Raw genomic sequence first — 14,558 nt, 5'->3', positions numbered from 1 at the left:
AAAAAAATCCATTTATAATTTCCTTCCTTTGCCCTTTATTATCCAGTTGCAATTCTATTTTTCTTGGAGTTCTACTTTCCCTGCAATGGTTTCTCCCAGCGTCTTCCCTTCCCTCTGGGACTGTAAGAGCGAGGTGGGCTGGAGCGGGAGCAGATTTCCAAGGCTGGCAGGCGGCGCGGAGCCCGAAATCTCCCGTGCTGTCTGTCAGCCGGCTCTCCGCGGGCCCCACTTCAGCCCACCGCCACATCCATCAACGCAGCTGGTTGTTGACATTCTTTCTGCTCTTTGGAAGTGAGGGGGTTGGTTCATGCACTGTTTAAAAATGTAGTATCCAAAGGCGCAACATACCATGAACACTCTTTTGCTTGAGTGTCAGATCTTTTTCAGGAGTGAAAGATAAAAGAAGGATGGTTGGCATGGTGGGCACTTGACGATGACAAGACAGTTTCCCGGATACCCGTGCTAGCACATCAGGTCTGTGAGAACAGAAGGGTTCCGGGAGCCCTGTTTCTGTCTGGAGGACACATTTTGCTAAGTACCAACTTGTATCATACCTGTGTGCATGATTATGCTAAGTGTTTTAATTATATCATCACATTTCATCCCCCCAACAACCTGTAGTTTGTTCCAGTTCTCATTTTATAGATGGAGAAGTTGAGAATGAGATTTCTTGTCTTACCTTATGAGTGATATTTTTCTGCATTCTAAAAAATCGGACTTACCTGCCAGGAAGGAACGATAGCATTGGATGCAAGGAGGTGAAAGCCCCAACAGGTTCTTCTCAAGTCTGTTCTTTCCTGTCTCTTACCTACTGAACTATATCTATCAAAAGTTTAAAACTATCAAACATTTCAACAGTTTTGTGGATTGGGTTACACTCTGAGCAAAATGCTGTGATAGGGACTATCTTTTGGAGTAGTGTCTGTCTCATTGCTTCTGGAATGAAAACAAGAAGTCTTTCGAGTCTACCTCTTCTAAGACAGTATTCATAACTCAGGTGTTTTCCTCATAGCTCCATGGTGCCAGAAAAGACAATAAGCTAATAGAGTATAGATAGTAATTTTCCTTTACAAATGTGCCTTTGCTTTCATCTTAATACATGGATATTTAAATGAGATTTGAGGATGATAACTTTCGCTCTCAAATTCCAGAATGAATGGAGAAAAACATATTGATGTCAAACAGGGAACATTGTTGCTGATAAAGCTGGATAAAACAATATCGTATACACTTGAAGCCAACATCAGGGCTTGGTTATTTTCCCTCTGAAGTGGGCTGGGCATTTATAAGGCAGAGGAACCCAGACACAGTGGGTTTAAGTGGGGAAAAATCATGTATGTTCTGTAGGCAGGCTGTATCTGAAAGAGCATGCTAAGGAAGTCGGTCTCACCTCTGTATATGGCTTTACTTTGGATTCTGCATGCTAACTTGCAAGTTTTGGAATACTAGATGAGACAGCATTCCTTCCCAGAAAAGAGGTTTGCAGGAGCTAGACCAAGCATGGCCAGTGGCCCCTTTTCTAATCCCCCTATTGCCTAGGGGAGTCTAGGTGTGCAAATGAATTCTAGGAACACAGGTAGAATTCACATGACTGATACTTTTGGGCCATAAATGTATTTTGCTAGTGTATGTTTGTGGGCTGACAGGAGCAAGGGACAAGGAAATAAGCAAAATCCAGTCCTGGTCCTGTCCTCAAATAACTTCCAAATATAGGGAAACTCTAACTACTCTGAATGAATTGAGAATATTGCAGGGGCATCAAAGGACTCTCTCTGTGATGTCCAAAAACTGGGATGGCTGAATTGTTCACTCCGTAACCACTTGGACAGAGTTTGGAATCCATGGAATATTCATTTAATGGTGGGCCTGATGGCATAGAGTCAGGGTGGACACGTGCAACATGAAAGAACACTATTTGTATGAGAGTGTGAGGCAGAGACAACTTCCTATAATGAGAAAAATCACAGGGATTTCCTTCTTCTCAGATGAATGGCGCCTAGCGACATTCTTGTTCTTTTTCTCTTTTCCCTGTCCCCAACCCCCTCCCGTGACTGGCATGCAATTGAGACACCAGGTGATCCAGTGGTTTTCCCTGCTTCTATGTGACTCAACTGCAAATATGTGACTTAGCCTCTGTGACCTCATTGGAACAGCGTAGAGTCACTGTGAGCCTGTGAGATTTGGAATAAACTCACCTAGATTTTGAAGTCAGTTAACATATCTGAATTCCTCATTCCCTACTCCTCAGATATTAGAAAAGACGTTCAAAATTCTTATTTTATGCAACTGGAATAATGATGAAAATCACTGAAATCATGCATTTATTATTTTTTTATCAGATTTATTCACTCCCGTAATCAAAATGTGGAACCTTCTTCCTCACTCCCCCAAATTCCCTCATGTCATTTTGTTGTCGATGCCACCTCACCTCATGTGATGTTTCTGGCAACCACAGAAATGTTTTCTGTTTTTCTATTGCTGCCTTTTCCAGAATGTCATACAATGGGGCGGCACAGTGTGTATGTAGCCTTTTGAGTCCAGCTTCTGTAATTTAGCATAATGCATTTGAGACTTACATATATCACTAGTTCTTTTGTTATAAAATGAGTTGTTTTATTTCTGAGAACTATTCCTTCTGTTGATGATATGCTGCAATTAGTTTATTAAATTATCAGTTGAGAAACATGTGGTTTATCTCCAGTTACAAATAAAATCACACTATGAAATTTCACATCAAGGGTTTGTGTGACTATGTTTTCATTCTTTTAAGTAAATACTGAGGAGAGGGATTGCTGGTACAAATGGCAGCTGTATGTTTAATATTACAAATTGTCAAATTGTTTTCTGAAAATTACCATTTTGCAATTTCACCTACAATGAATGTGTAGAGTGACCCAGTTTCTCTCTATCATCACCAGTACTGGATTGTTTCACTTCTTTAAAAAAATGTATTTTAACCATTTGTAGTGAGTTGAATTGGGGCTTCCCCAAAGATGTGTGTATCTAGAACTTCAGAATGAGACCTTATTGAGAATAAGGGTCTTTGCAGTTGTAAATAAGGTAAGAATCTCAAGATGAGATCATCCCGGAATAGAATAAGCTCTAAACTCTAAGAAGTCCTTATAAACCAAAAGAAGTGGGAACAAACAGAGACACGTAGGGAGAATGGCCATGTGAGGATGGAGGCCGGGACGGAGGCAAAAATGCATCTACAAGCCAAGGGATGCCATGAACTGCCGGCAGCCAGAAGTCAAGAGAGAGGTATGGAATGGGTTCTCCTTCAAGCCTCTAGAAGAAACCAACACTGCTGACACCTTGATTTTGGACTTTTGGCCTCCAGGACTAGGAGATAATACATTTCTGTTGTTTTGCATCACCCAATTTGTACTAATTTATTAAGGCAGCCCTAAGAAACTGTTACACCATTCAAATTTAAATTGGTACATAGTAGTGTCTCATTGTGACTCTAAGTTACATTTCATTAATGACTGAAATCAAGTGCTCCTCTGGGCACTGTGCACAATAGGCAGTCTGTTCAGAGTTTTGCCCATTTAAATTTTTTTTTGATTATTGAGTTTGAATTTTATTTATGCTTTATGCATAGAAGACTTTTAGTGATTGTATTTTTCAAATATTCTCTTCCAGTAATACAATTGCCTTTTTATTTTCTTTTTAGTTAATGATTTTATTTATTTATTTATTTGAGAAAGAGAGTGAGAGAGAGACAGAGAGAGAGAGAGACAGAGAGAGAGTACACAGAGGGAGAGGGAGAAGCACACTCCCTGCTGAGCAGAGACCCTGAGGTGGGGGGGGCGGGGGGATTGATCCCAGGACCCTGAGATCACCACCTAAGCCAAAGGCAGATGCTTAACTGACTGAGCCACCCAGGCATCCCTCCTTTTTACTTTCTTAACATTGAATTTGGGATAGTAGAACTTTTTAATTTGTTGAAGTCAAATTTGCCAGTTCTGTGTGTGTGCATGTGCGTGCATGTGTGTGTGTGTGTGTGTGTGTGCCATTTCTGAGAAATTTTTATCTAAACCAAAGTCACAGAATATATTTTAGGTATTATTCTAGAAATTTTATATGTTTACATTTTACATTTAGGCTTATAGGCAGTTTAAGTTAATTTCGTTTATATTATGGGTGTGGGTTGAAGTTCATGTTTTGCAAATGATTAAATTAAATTAGAAGATTATTCATATAATAGTATTTTTGGACTAAAATCTACCACCTTGCCTGTTCTCATTTGTTCCAAATTTTCTTTGATCAGTTTGTCCTCTTGATCTGGCTGCATTTGGATTAATTCTTTAAATTTTTAAGATTCTGTTTTATCTTCATTCTTGGCTTGTCACTTACACATTTTTATGGTCATTTTTTGTTTTGTTTTATTTTGTTTAGTCTTGTGATTGCCCTAAGATTTGTAATATGGCTTTCTAATTAATTACAGTCTACTTTTTTGAAGAACAGTGTGCATCTTAGTAAAGTTGAAATGATAATTAAAGAGCACTAAATTAAATTATTATTTTTAAAATTTTGCTTCCCTGTCTACTGCCCATTATAAAGGTCAGGCTTCTAAAAAACAATTAGGCAAAGACTTTTCAGCATGTTTATTACTGTACTAGGTCCTGTGGGAGACACTACCACTTGAGGAAGAGCTATATATTAATGCACTTTTATGTATCCATTATGTAGCACGCATTAGGCATCAGATAAATATATTTTTTTAAATTTTCTGCAGTTTAACAAGGAATAACTGTGTAACAAAGTACAAATATTTAAAGATAAAATTTGATGAGTTTTGATGTATTTACACCCCAAACATCATGACAATAAAATTATGATAATGAGTACACATCATCCTTAAAAGTTTCTTCATGTCTCCTTACAACCTATCCATCCGTTACCCCATCTACCTCCTTATTCCCAGGAAATCCCCAGTCTGTTTTCTGTCAATACAGATTTGTTTGTGTTTTCTAGAGTTTTATATAAAAATCATATATATTAATCATTTTGGTATGCTTTCTTTCTGATCATAATTATTTTGATTTTCATCCTTTATATTGTGCTTGTAAGTAGATATTATCTCTTTATTGCTGAGTAGTAAGTATATGCCACATTGCTGTAGGATATTTGGGCTATTTCCAACTTTAGCTATTACAGAGAAGCTACTGTGAACATTCATGTACAATTGTGTGTGAACATAAGATTTCAGTTTTCTTTGGTAAACAGGAGTGCAATGTTTGGGTAATACAGTAGGGATATATTTAAATATCTATTGACTTATACTCCATTCATCACCCACTGTGTTGACCAATTTTGAAACACTTGTTTTTTACTTAGTGTTAAAGAGCTTATCTTATCTTTTGAATCTTTTATTTTGCTATTAACCTGTCAACATCCTCATCAAATCCATGCTAGCACTTTAGAAATAAGTGGACAATCATTATAAGTGTTCATGCTATCCTCTGCGAGAAAATAAATTCTGGATTTATTTGGCATTGAAGTAATTAATGACAAAGGATTTACATAATTAATTTCATGCTAATTGATTTGCTATGTCAATATGTCTTTGGTAACTACCTAGTAACTACCAATGGTGATTAAACAATGAATGGCATATTTATCTGTAGCGTTAGTCTACTATGATGTATTTTCAAGAAATATAATTTGCAGAGTTTAGCACAATAGGATAAGTAATATTGTTCTAAAATAGTATTTCTTAACTAGACATGTGTGTCATCAACCTCCTCTCCTCCTTCCCTTTCTTTCTCTCTCTCTCTTCTTTTTGTCTTACGCTACAGCTGGACGCACACCATCATTCCCCTTATTGATACATCTTGAGTATAGAAAATATAGATTGAAACAATAAAATTAAGTTAGCCATCTTTATGCAGATTGACTTTTCTTTACTTTTCAATGAGATTGCCTTTCCCAAGAAAGACATTGCCAAAGCAATTGATTAAAATGAAGGACAAGTGGATATATTTTCACATGGATCTAATTGGGTAGTGGTTTATTAAGGAAGTGAGGTGGGAAAAACAGTGGGATTGTTGAGGTCTATGTCCTAGCTTGGCTCTTAGGTCTTTATTTATCTCAACAAATTTACTTCTCCCCGAGCTACCCTGTTTTTATTCTGTAAATAAATGAGTTGGAGTAGCAAGGCAGTTTTCCCCAGAATTCAAAATAGATGCTTCTGTGGGGCTACAAATTGTGACTTGAGTTTCATTTCTAAACTGCATTCAACTATTTAAAAAAAAAATCCACAAACGCTGAAAAATTGCATATTTAAATGTGTTGCAATACAGTTTTACACTTTGAGGCATTGTGGAGCAAATATTGGGTTAACTCCTTTTTGAGTGCAACAGAGTAAAATCTCTTCTGCATTCTTTGCTTAATTAAACACTGCACTTTGGATGGGATTGTGTCTCACTAAAATTCACATTGAAACACTAATGCCCAGTGTGTTGAGATTTGAAGATGGACCTTTAGGGAGATGAAATCATGAGGGTGGGGCCTTTTTGATGGGATTAGTGCCCTTATAAGAAGAGACACCAGGGGTGTGCCTGGGTAGCGCAGTCGTTAAAGCGTCTGCCTTAGGCTCAGGGCGTGATCCCGGCGTACCGGGATCGAGTCCCACATTGGGCTCCTCTGCTAGGAGCCTGCTTCTTCCTCTCCCACTCCCCCTGCTGTGTTCCCTCTCTCGCTGGCTGTCTCTCTGTCACATAAATAAATAAAATCTTTAAAAAAAAAAAAAAAAAAAAAAGAAGAGACACCAGGGAGCCTGTCTCTCTCTCTCTCTCTCTCTCTCTCTCCCTCTCTCCCTCTCCCTCTCCCTCTCTCCCTGCCATGTTAAGGACATGGCAAAAAGGCAGCTAGCTATCTGTGAACCAGGAAGAGTGCTCACCAGAAACCAATTGTGCTAGCACCTTGAATTTGAACTTCTAGCCTCCAAAATTGTGACAACATAAGTTTCTGTTGTTTTAGCCTCCCTGTCTAGGTATTTTGTTATGGTAGTCCAAACTAAGACACTCTTTTTTTTTTTTTAGTGTAACAAAATAAAGTTTCTTCTGCATTCTTTACTTAATTAAAAATTGTCACTGTGTACATTTATTTATTACATGTGCAAATCAGAGTTTTATTGATACTGGGCAACCAAAACAAAATCAAGAAATAATTAGTATGTCACATGCTTTATAATACTCTAACACTCTTAAATATGCTCCCCAATTCAAAATTGCATATTCACTTAAATTACCTTATTTTTCTATATGCTTTGTTATTAAGTATCATTTTACATGGCATTGCATATGATATTTTAATTTTACTTATGAATAAATCCTCTTGTCTATTATGCACATTTATGTATAAAATGTGTAAACTACATATAAGTAGCCTTTAACAAAAGTATTCTACAATAAGAATGTGAAATCCATGGAGATAGTTGGTCTCTAAAATAGTTTGTATTTTAATCTTGATCAATTTCCAGGTGAGGGGTAGAAAAGTTTTTTAACTCTGTACAAAAGTGATACATTCTCGGTGATGAGTTACTAGTAAGTTTCTTCTTGAATGAGTTCAGTGTCACAGTGAGGAGTCAGAAATGCCTGCTGGAGGATGTAGAATACAGTGATTTTGTTCAGGAAGCTGAAGCAAAGCTTAAAAGGAGTAGGTAAAAGAACCCATGCTTAGCAGATAATTTATGGTGAAGCTGAACATTGTCAATGTAAAATATTAAAATTAAAGAATACATACCGAATCTGTCCAGTTAGAACTGGTGTTTATGTGAGGTCCTGAATAAGAAGGGTTAAGGGCCCTTAGTCCAGAAAAGTATTGTCATAACACACGCGTTGGAGATCATAGAACAGTAATGAATATCCAGAGATGCAGGTGGAGGAACTGGACTTTCCCAAGTGTCTACTCCATGCCTGAGACTTTACAAGGTTTAGGCACATAAGTGATCATGCCTATGACCACATGGAAACAAGAGTATGATTTTGGACCCTTCTCCCCTAAAATACTTCTTGCATCTACAAAAATTTCCTAGCCTCTGACCAACTGAAGCTCTGTAGAGCAGTGAGCATTGAAAGGTACAGCTTCGCCCCACTTATTTAGCCATAATTAGGACTTTTTTTAGGCAAAAGCCTGGGTTACCTACTTCCTGCAAAATGTTAGTTGCATCCATTTTGGCTTTATTTGTGTAACTGATAATCATTCTGGTAATTTTAGCAAAACCAAAGGAAATATTTCCTAATTATTTTCACTGAAAATTACCATAAACCCATGAAAGGCAAAACTAATAGCGAATGAACTTGACAATCAGTCAAAATATATTGCCATTTCGTTAGTAATTCTGCTACAGATAAGTTCCTATTTCCCTCTCTCAGTGCTCCCTAGCTTGAGTTTGAACAGAAAGGAAGTCTTCGACATGGATTTAACTTGATTTCAGTGAAGTTAAGTTACGAGACAATCTACTGATAAAAATTGGTTACTTGGTTTTCTGGAAAATGAAGCTATTTGTTAAAACAGATAATTTTCAGAATTACATATATTTAGGGGCGCCTGGGTAGCGCAGTTGTTATGCATCTGCCTTCGGTTTAGGGCGTGATCCCAGCGTTCTGGGATTGAGCCCCGCATCAGGCTCCTCCGCTGGGAGCTTGCTTCTTCCTCTCCCAATCCCCTGCTGTGTTCCTTCTCTCGCTGGCTGTCTCTCTGTCAAATAAATAAATAAAATCTTTAAAAAAAAAAAAGAATTACACATATTTAGATGAAGCCTCATGATAAAAATGTAATTACGATCACTTCATAATTATTTATTTTGTAAAATGTATTTCTGTTCTGCACCAACTTTTCAACTTTCTTAGCACAGTTACCAGTGCCTTAGAGAAAGACCATAAATCTATGCAGTACATTTTATAATGAAAGTAATTTAATTGATGTTATTAATGACATCTTTTCAGTTTTCAGGGTGATTTGGGGGGATTCTCTAAACTCCAGACCACGGTTGTCATGAAGCATCGCAACCTTATTCTGGGCACAGAAAAGGATCTCAAATGTGTTACAAAATCCTCTTCTTAAATCTGCCTGTGTGACCTTTGGAAAGTCAAATCAAATCTATGGGATTTATCATCCACCTCTGGAAAAATAAGGAGTTAAGCTAGATTATCACTAAAGTTCTTCCCGGTTCGAATATTCTGCAAAATTAAGTTAGAGGAACATTTCCTCTTAACTTCAGAAGATATGGCTGACCTTTCTAGAGCAGCAAGTTTGTGCAAAGAGTATGCTGGGCATTTTGCATTCGCTTTTTCACTTAATTTCTCTCTGAATGCTGTAAATGTTTCTACAGATGATGAAATCGAAGCTCAGAGAGCTTAACTAGCTAGCTAGCAGTATACTCCAAAGCCCATGTTTTTCCTGCTACATTGGAAATAACACATTTTCCCCCAATGACATGCAGATCAGGGTGCATAATAGAGCTGTGAACGACACAGAATGTGTCAAAATTATTGTACTTAGTAGCATTTATACATGAAATGTTAAAAACAATCTTTACTTGGAAAATTCCTGTCCTAAGCAATATCCAATGTGATCTTTATGCAGTCATTGTGGATAGCAAAGCTGAAGTAGAAAGAGCTCGAGGCTTGGCCTAAGAAAATCCTGACTTAAAACTCTACCGCTGCTCTTCTCCAAATCTATAATTTGGTCAAACTGTTGTTTCCTTAAGCAAATCTGACCTTACAGTGTTTGCATGGAACTTTATCTGTAATTCTATCCTGATGATCCTGTTTTGATTTGTCTGGTGCTCAGTGGTATATGTGAGGGTCTTCTCAACCAATATATTTTGAACACTTAGAGTACAAATAATATTGTGTCGCTGACAAATAATAACTTAATGTAATTTGTTAAGCTACGTTGGGATTCTCTACGTGACGGATTTGGAAACTAATACCCAGAGAGGCGTGGTTGTAGTTAGTCACACAGAGAGTGTCAGAGATTGACATGGAACACAATTTTTCCTTTGGTAACCAAGGGGAGATTTCACTGCCTCTTCCATGAAACCCATATACTTTTTACATAGTGTTAGTTAATATTTGATGTTTTTGCACACTGGGCATTTGGGAGAGGTATGGTTCCCAAGCCGCCATTTGTAATTATCTAAGAACCCATAATAGTTATGCTGGTCACTTCTGCGTGCACAAGAGAAAACAGCAATCACCCTGAACCAGAGTTTCATGACTATGGGATGCATCATTTAGCGGTTTTCTTTCATTTTCATTATGTAAATAGGAGTTGAGTGGATAAGCAGTTGCTTAGGTGGAAGGATGTAATGGATTTGCGGTGGCTTGGAGAATGCCGCCTGCCATTCCCGGGAGCCCTCGCATACAGACTGTAGAGTGGAAGTGGACAATTTCCATTAGAGGACAGGGACTTCCAGGAAGGAAGGGAGCATGATCCCAGTCCTTATATCCTTAGAGCCCAAGATGTCGAAAAATATTTACCTGAACAGGGTGACCCTATTACTGATCTGCTGGGGGAAAATGATATGAGGGGTCTGAAAAAAAGAACTCCCTAAGAGAGAAATATGGATTGGGATCTGTACTAAACAAAAAGGCCTGGTGAGGGATGGCTGGTTAGATCCTTGCGAAAGGTAAATGTTGGAATGGTATGGGAGAAGGGTCTGAGCAGATCCCACGGAAAAGAGCGGCAAGCTTGAAGTCTGACAAGAGGCAGCATGACGCTGCCAGGAGGAATTTTTACTTGCAAATTACTGGAGCAGAGGACCTTTATTAAACTGTGTAGAATCGGACCTCTAAACAGCACCTATAGCAACAGCCAAAGCAGTTATGCTAATGGGTGGATTTAACATTTCTTTTAGAGAAGGAAGACTCCCTCCTAATCAGAGAAGACAGGTGCTTGAATGTCATTTGTAAAAATGTAGGAAATATGAAAATGTGTGTTTTGAGGGAGTTAAGCCTTTCTTCTGTTTGGCATTAGTTACCCCCAGGGCAGGCAATACAGAGACATGGGTGCCTTTGGGATCACAGAAAGCTTGTTACTGTTGTTTCGAAATGGAGACCTCCTCTTCTCATAACTAAGTTGGGTGGAAGATACTCTGAGGTTTTCCTTCGTGCCAGGTATGATTACACCGCTCGCCTCTGCACCTGGCTTACACAAAAGCACAGTTCTGGCATAGAGGGGACACAGCCTCTGCCTTCAAGAGACTTGCCTTTCCAGGGCGAAGCTTTGCCCCATAGAGAGAAGTGATTAGTGGTATAAAGAAGAAGAATCACTAGGAAAATCTATGGAATTTTGAAGGAAAGATTCCATCCTGTCAGAATGATGGAAAGCTTCAACAGAGACATTGTGACAGAGAAAGCCCAAGAACGAGGCATGAAAGTCTATCAGAGAAAGCAAGCAAAACTATGTTCTTTTCTCTATTCTTCCTCTTGGGGACCAAAGAGAATACAGTAGTTTTACTATTTACTTTGAAAAAATGCATTTGTGTGTAGAAAACAAATGTTTATGTGGCAAAAGAAATATGTAACATATATATTAATTCCTATATAGAGAAACATCCTTATTCTGCAGAAACTAAGGCACGTTTTCTTTGCATATAGCAATTATTTTCCCTTGAAAAGCAAACTACTTTACAAAAATGAGGCAGTAAGTTTTAGTGGCATCTTAAGTCGAATATTATAGCTTTAAAAATGTCTTGAAATAAAATTCAAGGCTGTGGTATTCAGTTAGCTTTTAATTTCACTTCACCGAAACTAGTTTTCATTATTATGGTGACATTGAAAGGAAACCCCCAGAAAATGCTGAATGATATTTTTCCCATTGGTAAGAGAACACCATCCCGGTGCGTTGCTGCTTATTTATCTTGTGAATATTTGGGCTCTCCTCCTGTTGAATATTTATTCCTCTGATGGATTTTATTTTTCATTCTGAGTGTCAAGAATAACTCTATTTAAAAGTAGCTCAGCATCAAGAATAGAAGTCTTTTTTTGTGCATGTTTTATCCCTTTTACAGACTCTGTAGAAGTAGAGTGATTGCAATTGTTACTTCCCTCCTTTTCTTTTCTCCGAACCCATTTAGTACTCAGGCTGTGCTTTTCAGAAAGACCTGGCAGTGCTCGATGCCAGTGTAGTAAACCCCACAGATGAATGCCTCAGTCATCAGGTCATACTTCAGTTTAAGTATCCTGCACAACTCTGTCACATTGTTAACATGTTTGAATACATGTTTAATAAATACTTCTTTACTAATCTGAATCTCGGTAGTATGTGCTGTGAAATTCCAGTTCTTCTATTCAGCTGTGGGATGTCAGAGCGTTTCCAACCACACATTAAAAGAAAATTCTTTAAGTCAAAGAGTCAGTAGTGGTAATCACTCAAGCGGTTTGTCCACCTATCAAATGGCAAAGTCCAAAGTCTTAGGCATCAAAGACTGAGGAATATTTGGAGTGTATTTTACCATTCTTTCTGCCCTTTTCCCTCTAGAAAGTATTTCTCATTTGTACTATCATTTGCTTGTTTCTCACAATTCTGATGAGAAAACAAATAATCGAATATAGTTAGGAGCTGAGATAACCCACATACCCCATTCAGCTTGCATTTCTCTGGTAGGTAAATAAAAAAATCAAATATAGGTCAGTGGTAATAATGGATATGATGTGATTCCATTGGACTTTATTTTTAAATAGGGTTACACATTAAGACATTGTAGAATACCTTAAGGCTGCAATAGAGGGCACCCAGTATACAAAAATTATAGTGAAATTCCAAATTTTGCTTCTTTAGAAAACTTAAGAGCATTCTTCAACTGTGAATAAAAAAGAATACTTTTATTTATGTATTTAAAATATTTTATTTATTTATTTGAGAGAGAGAGAGAGACAGAGATAGTGACAGAGAGCACGAGCGAGCACAAGCCGGGAGGAGAGGGGGAAGAGGGAGAAGCAGGCTCCCTGCTGAGCGGGAGCCTGATGTGGGACTCGATCCCAGGACCACGGGATCATGACCTGAGCCAAAGGCAGACAGTTAACTGACTGAGCCAGCCAGGCGCCCATTCCCCCCAAAATGATTTTACTAGTGACCATGTGCTCCTTTTCATCTTGTATCTTAGACTAGTCTGAGCAAAATTTAACATCTATAGTAGCTATGCAGATTCTGGTGGGCTTAATTAAGATCACTATTAGTTTTCCCTGATCTAGACTAAAAGCTCTTGGTTAGCTTTTGCAAGGAAGAGAGTTGTTTATTTTTTCTACTTTTTATAAATCTTGTGCATGTTGGGGTGGGGGGGAAGCCCACGTGAGTGAGCTAATTCAAATCGGTTGGGTGGGGAGTGTGGGGAGAATAGTAGTGATTTTATCGAAATTAACTACATTAATCCTCAGAGCAGTACAATGACAACAGAGTTCAAAATACTGTAACTGAGAGATGAAAAGCCCAACTCTTAAAAAATTAAATAATTTCCTGTGGTCGCTTGGTTTTAGTGATTCAACCCAGATCTCTAAATACTAAATCACTGCTCTTCCACGGGCTATCTGAGCAGCCTTAGGGCAATAAGAGAGACAATAAAATAAATGCACAAATCCAAATGCTCACCAGAATAGTGTCCAAAAATATGGTGCCATAATTACCTTCTCTTTTAATTCGTATTAGTGTTTCATAATGGCCTTTTTCTAAAGAGACAACTGGATAACTTTTTACTATATCGGATAAACTCCAACAAGAAAAGAAGCAGGAGAAGAAGAAAAGTAGTGGAAAAAAAATGATCAAAGTTAGAGGAGGGGAATGAGCCTTAAGAGTGCAAATGATGGCAACTGCCCAATCTTAGCCCAAGGTGGTCTGAGTCGAGTGCCAGGCTTGGGAGGAAGCGTTGCCTCAGATGCAAGGAATAATTTGTTTCCCTCAATGCCTCCAGCTTTCTCCATGGAAATCTGCCTCTTGGGAAATCTTCCTTCCTTTCTCCCTCCCTTTATTACTGCAGTCTCTAGCTGTGGTCCTGGCCAACCAGGCCACCTGATGCCTGAAGCCCAGAAAGTTTATAATGCTGGAAAGGGAGCCATCTCACCTCATTTGTCATCTCAGAAACTAATTACTATGCAAAATGGCCATTTTCCCCAGAATTTACCCTGTTTTCATTATATTTGGAATGACCAAAACAACTCAAGGGAGTGAACTCAGTTCAACTTCCCGTTTCCCTTTGATCCCACAGGTAAAATGTATGAACAACATACATTTCCCCAAGGTCATTTTAGCTGGCCGCTGGCGTAGTAGAGGGCAGTTCCTTTATGTGAACCTAAGCAGTGAAGACTGGCAAAATTATGCAAAGTTTCTATAACTGGCATAAAAATAAAACACTCCTCTAACACTGGCCCAGAATAGCCATGGAATTGAGGTCCTATTGATTGAGGGGGTACCGAAGGTACTTGGTTAATGCTGAAAGAAAACATTTGCATACTTAAAATGTCGCATTGAAAATCCAGATTTCTAGCTTCTCTTGAAAAACTGGAAGATCTGAAAAAACTATGCCTGCATTTCAACATGACGTCTTT

Source organism: Ursus maritimus, unplaced genomic scaffold (genome assembly GCF_017311325.1).
Source record: "Ursus maritimus isolate PB19 unplaced genomic scaffold, ASM1731132v1 scaffold_6, whole genome shotgun sequence".
Classification (NCBI taxonomy): domain Eukaryota; kingdom Metazoa; phylum Chordata; class Mammalia; order Carnivora; family Ursidae; genus Ursus; species Ursus maritimus.
The sequence above is the reverse complement of the archived record's forward strand: the minus strand, read 5'-3'. Positions refer to the sequence as shown.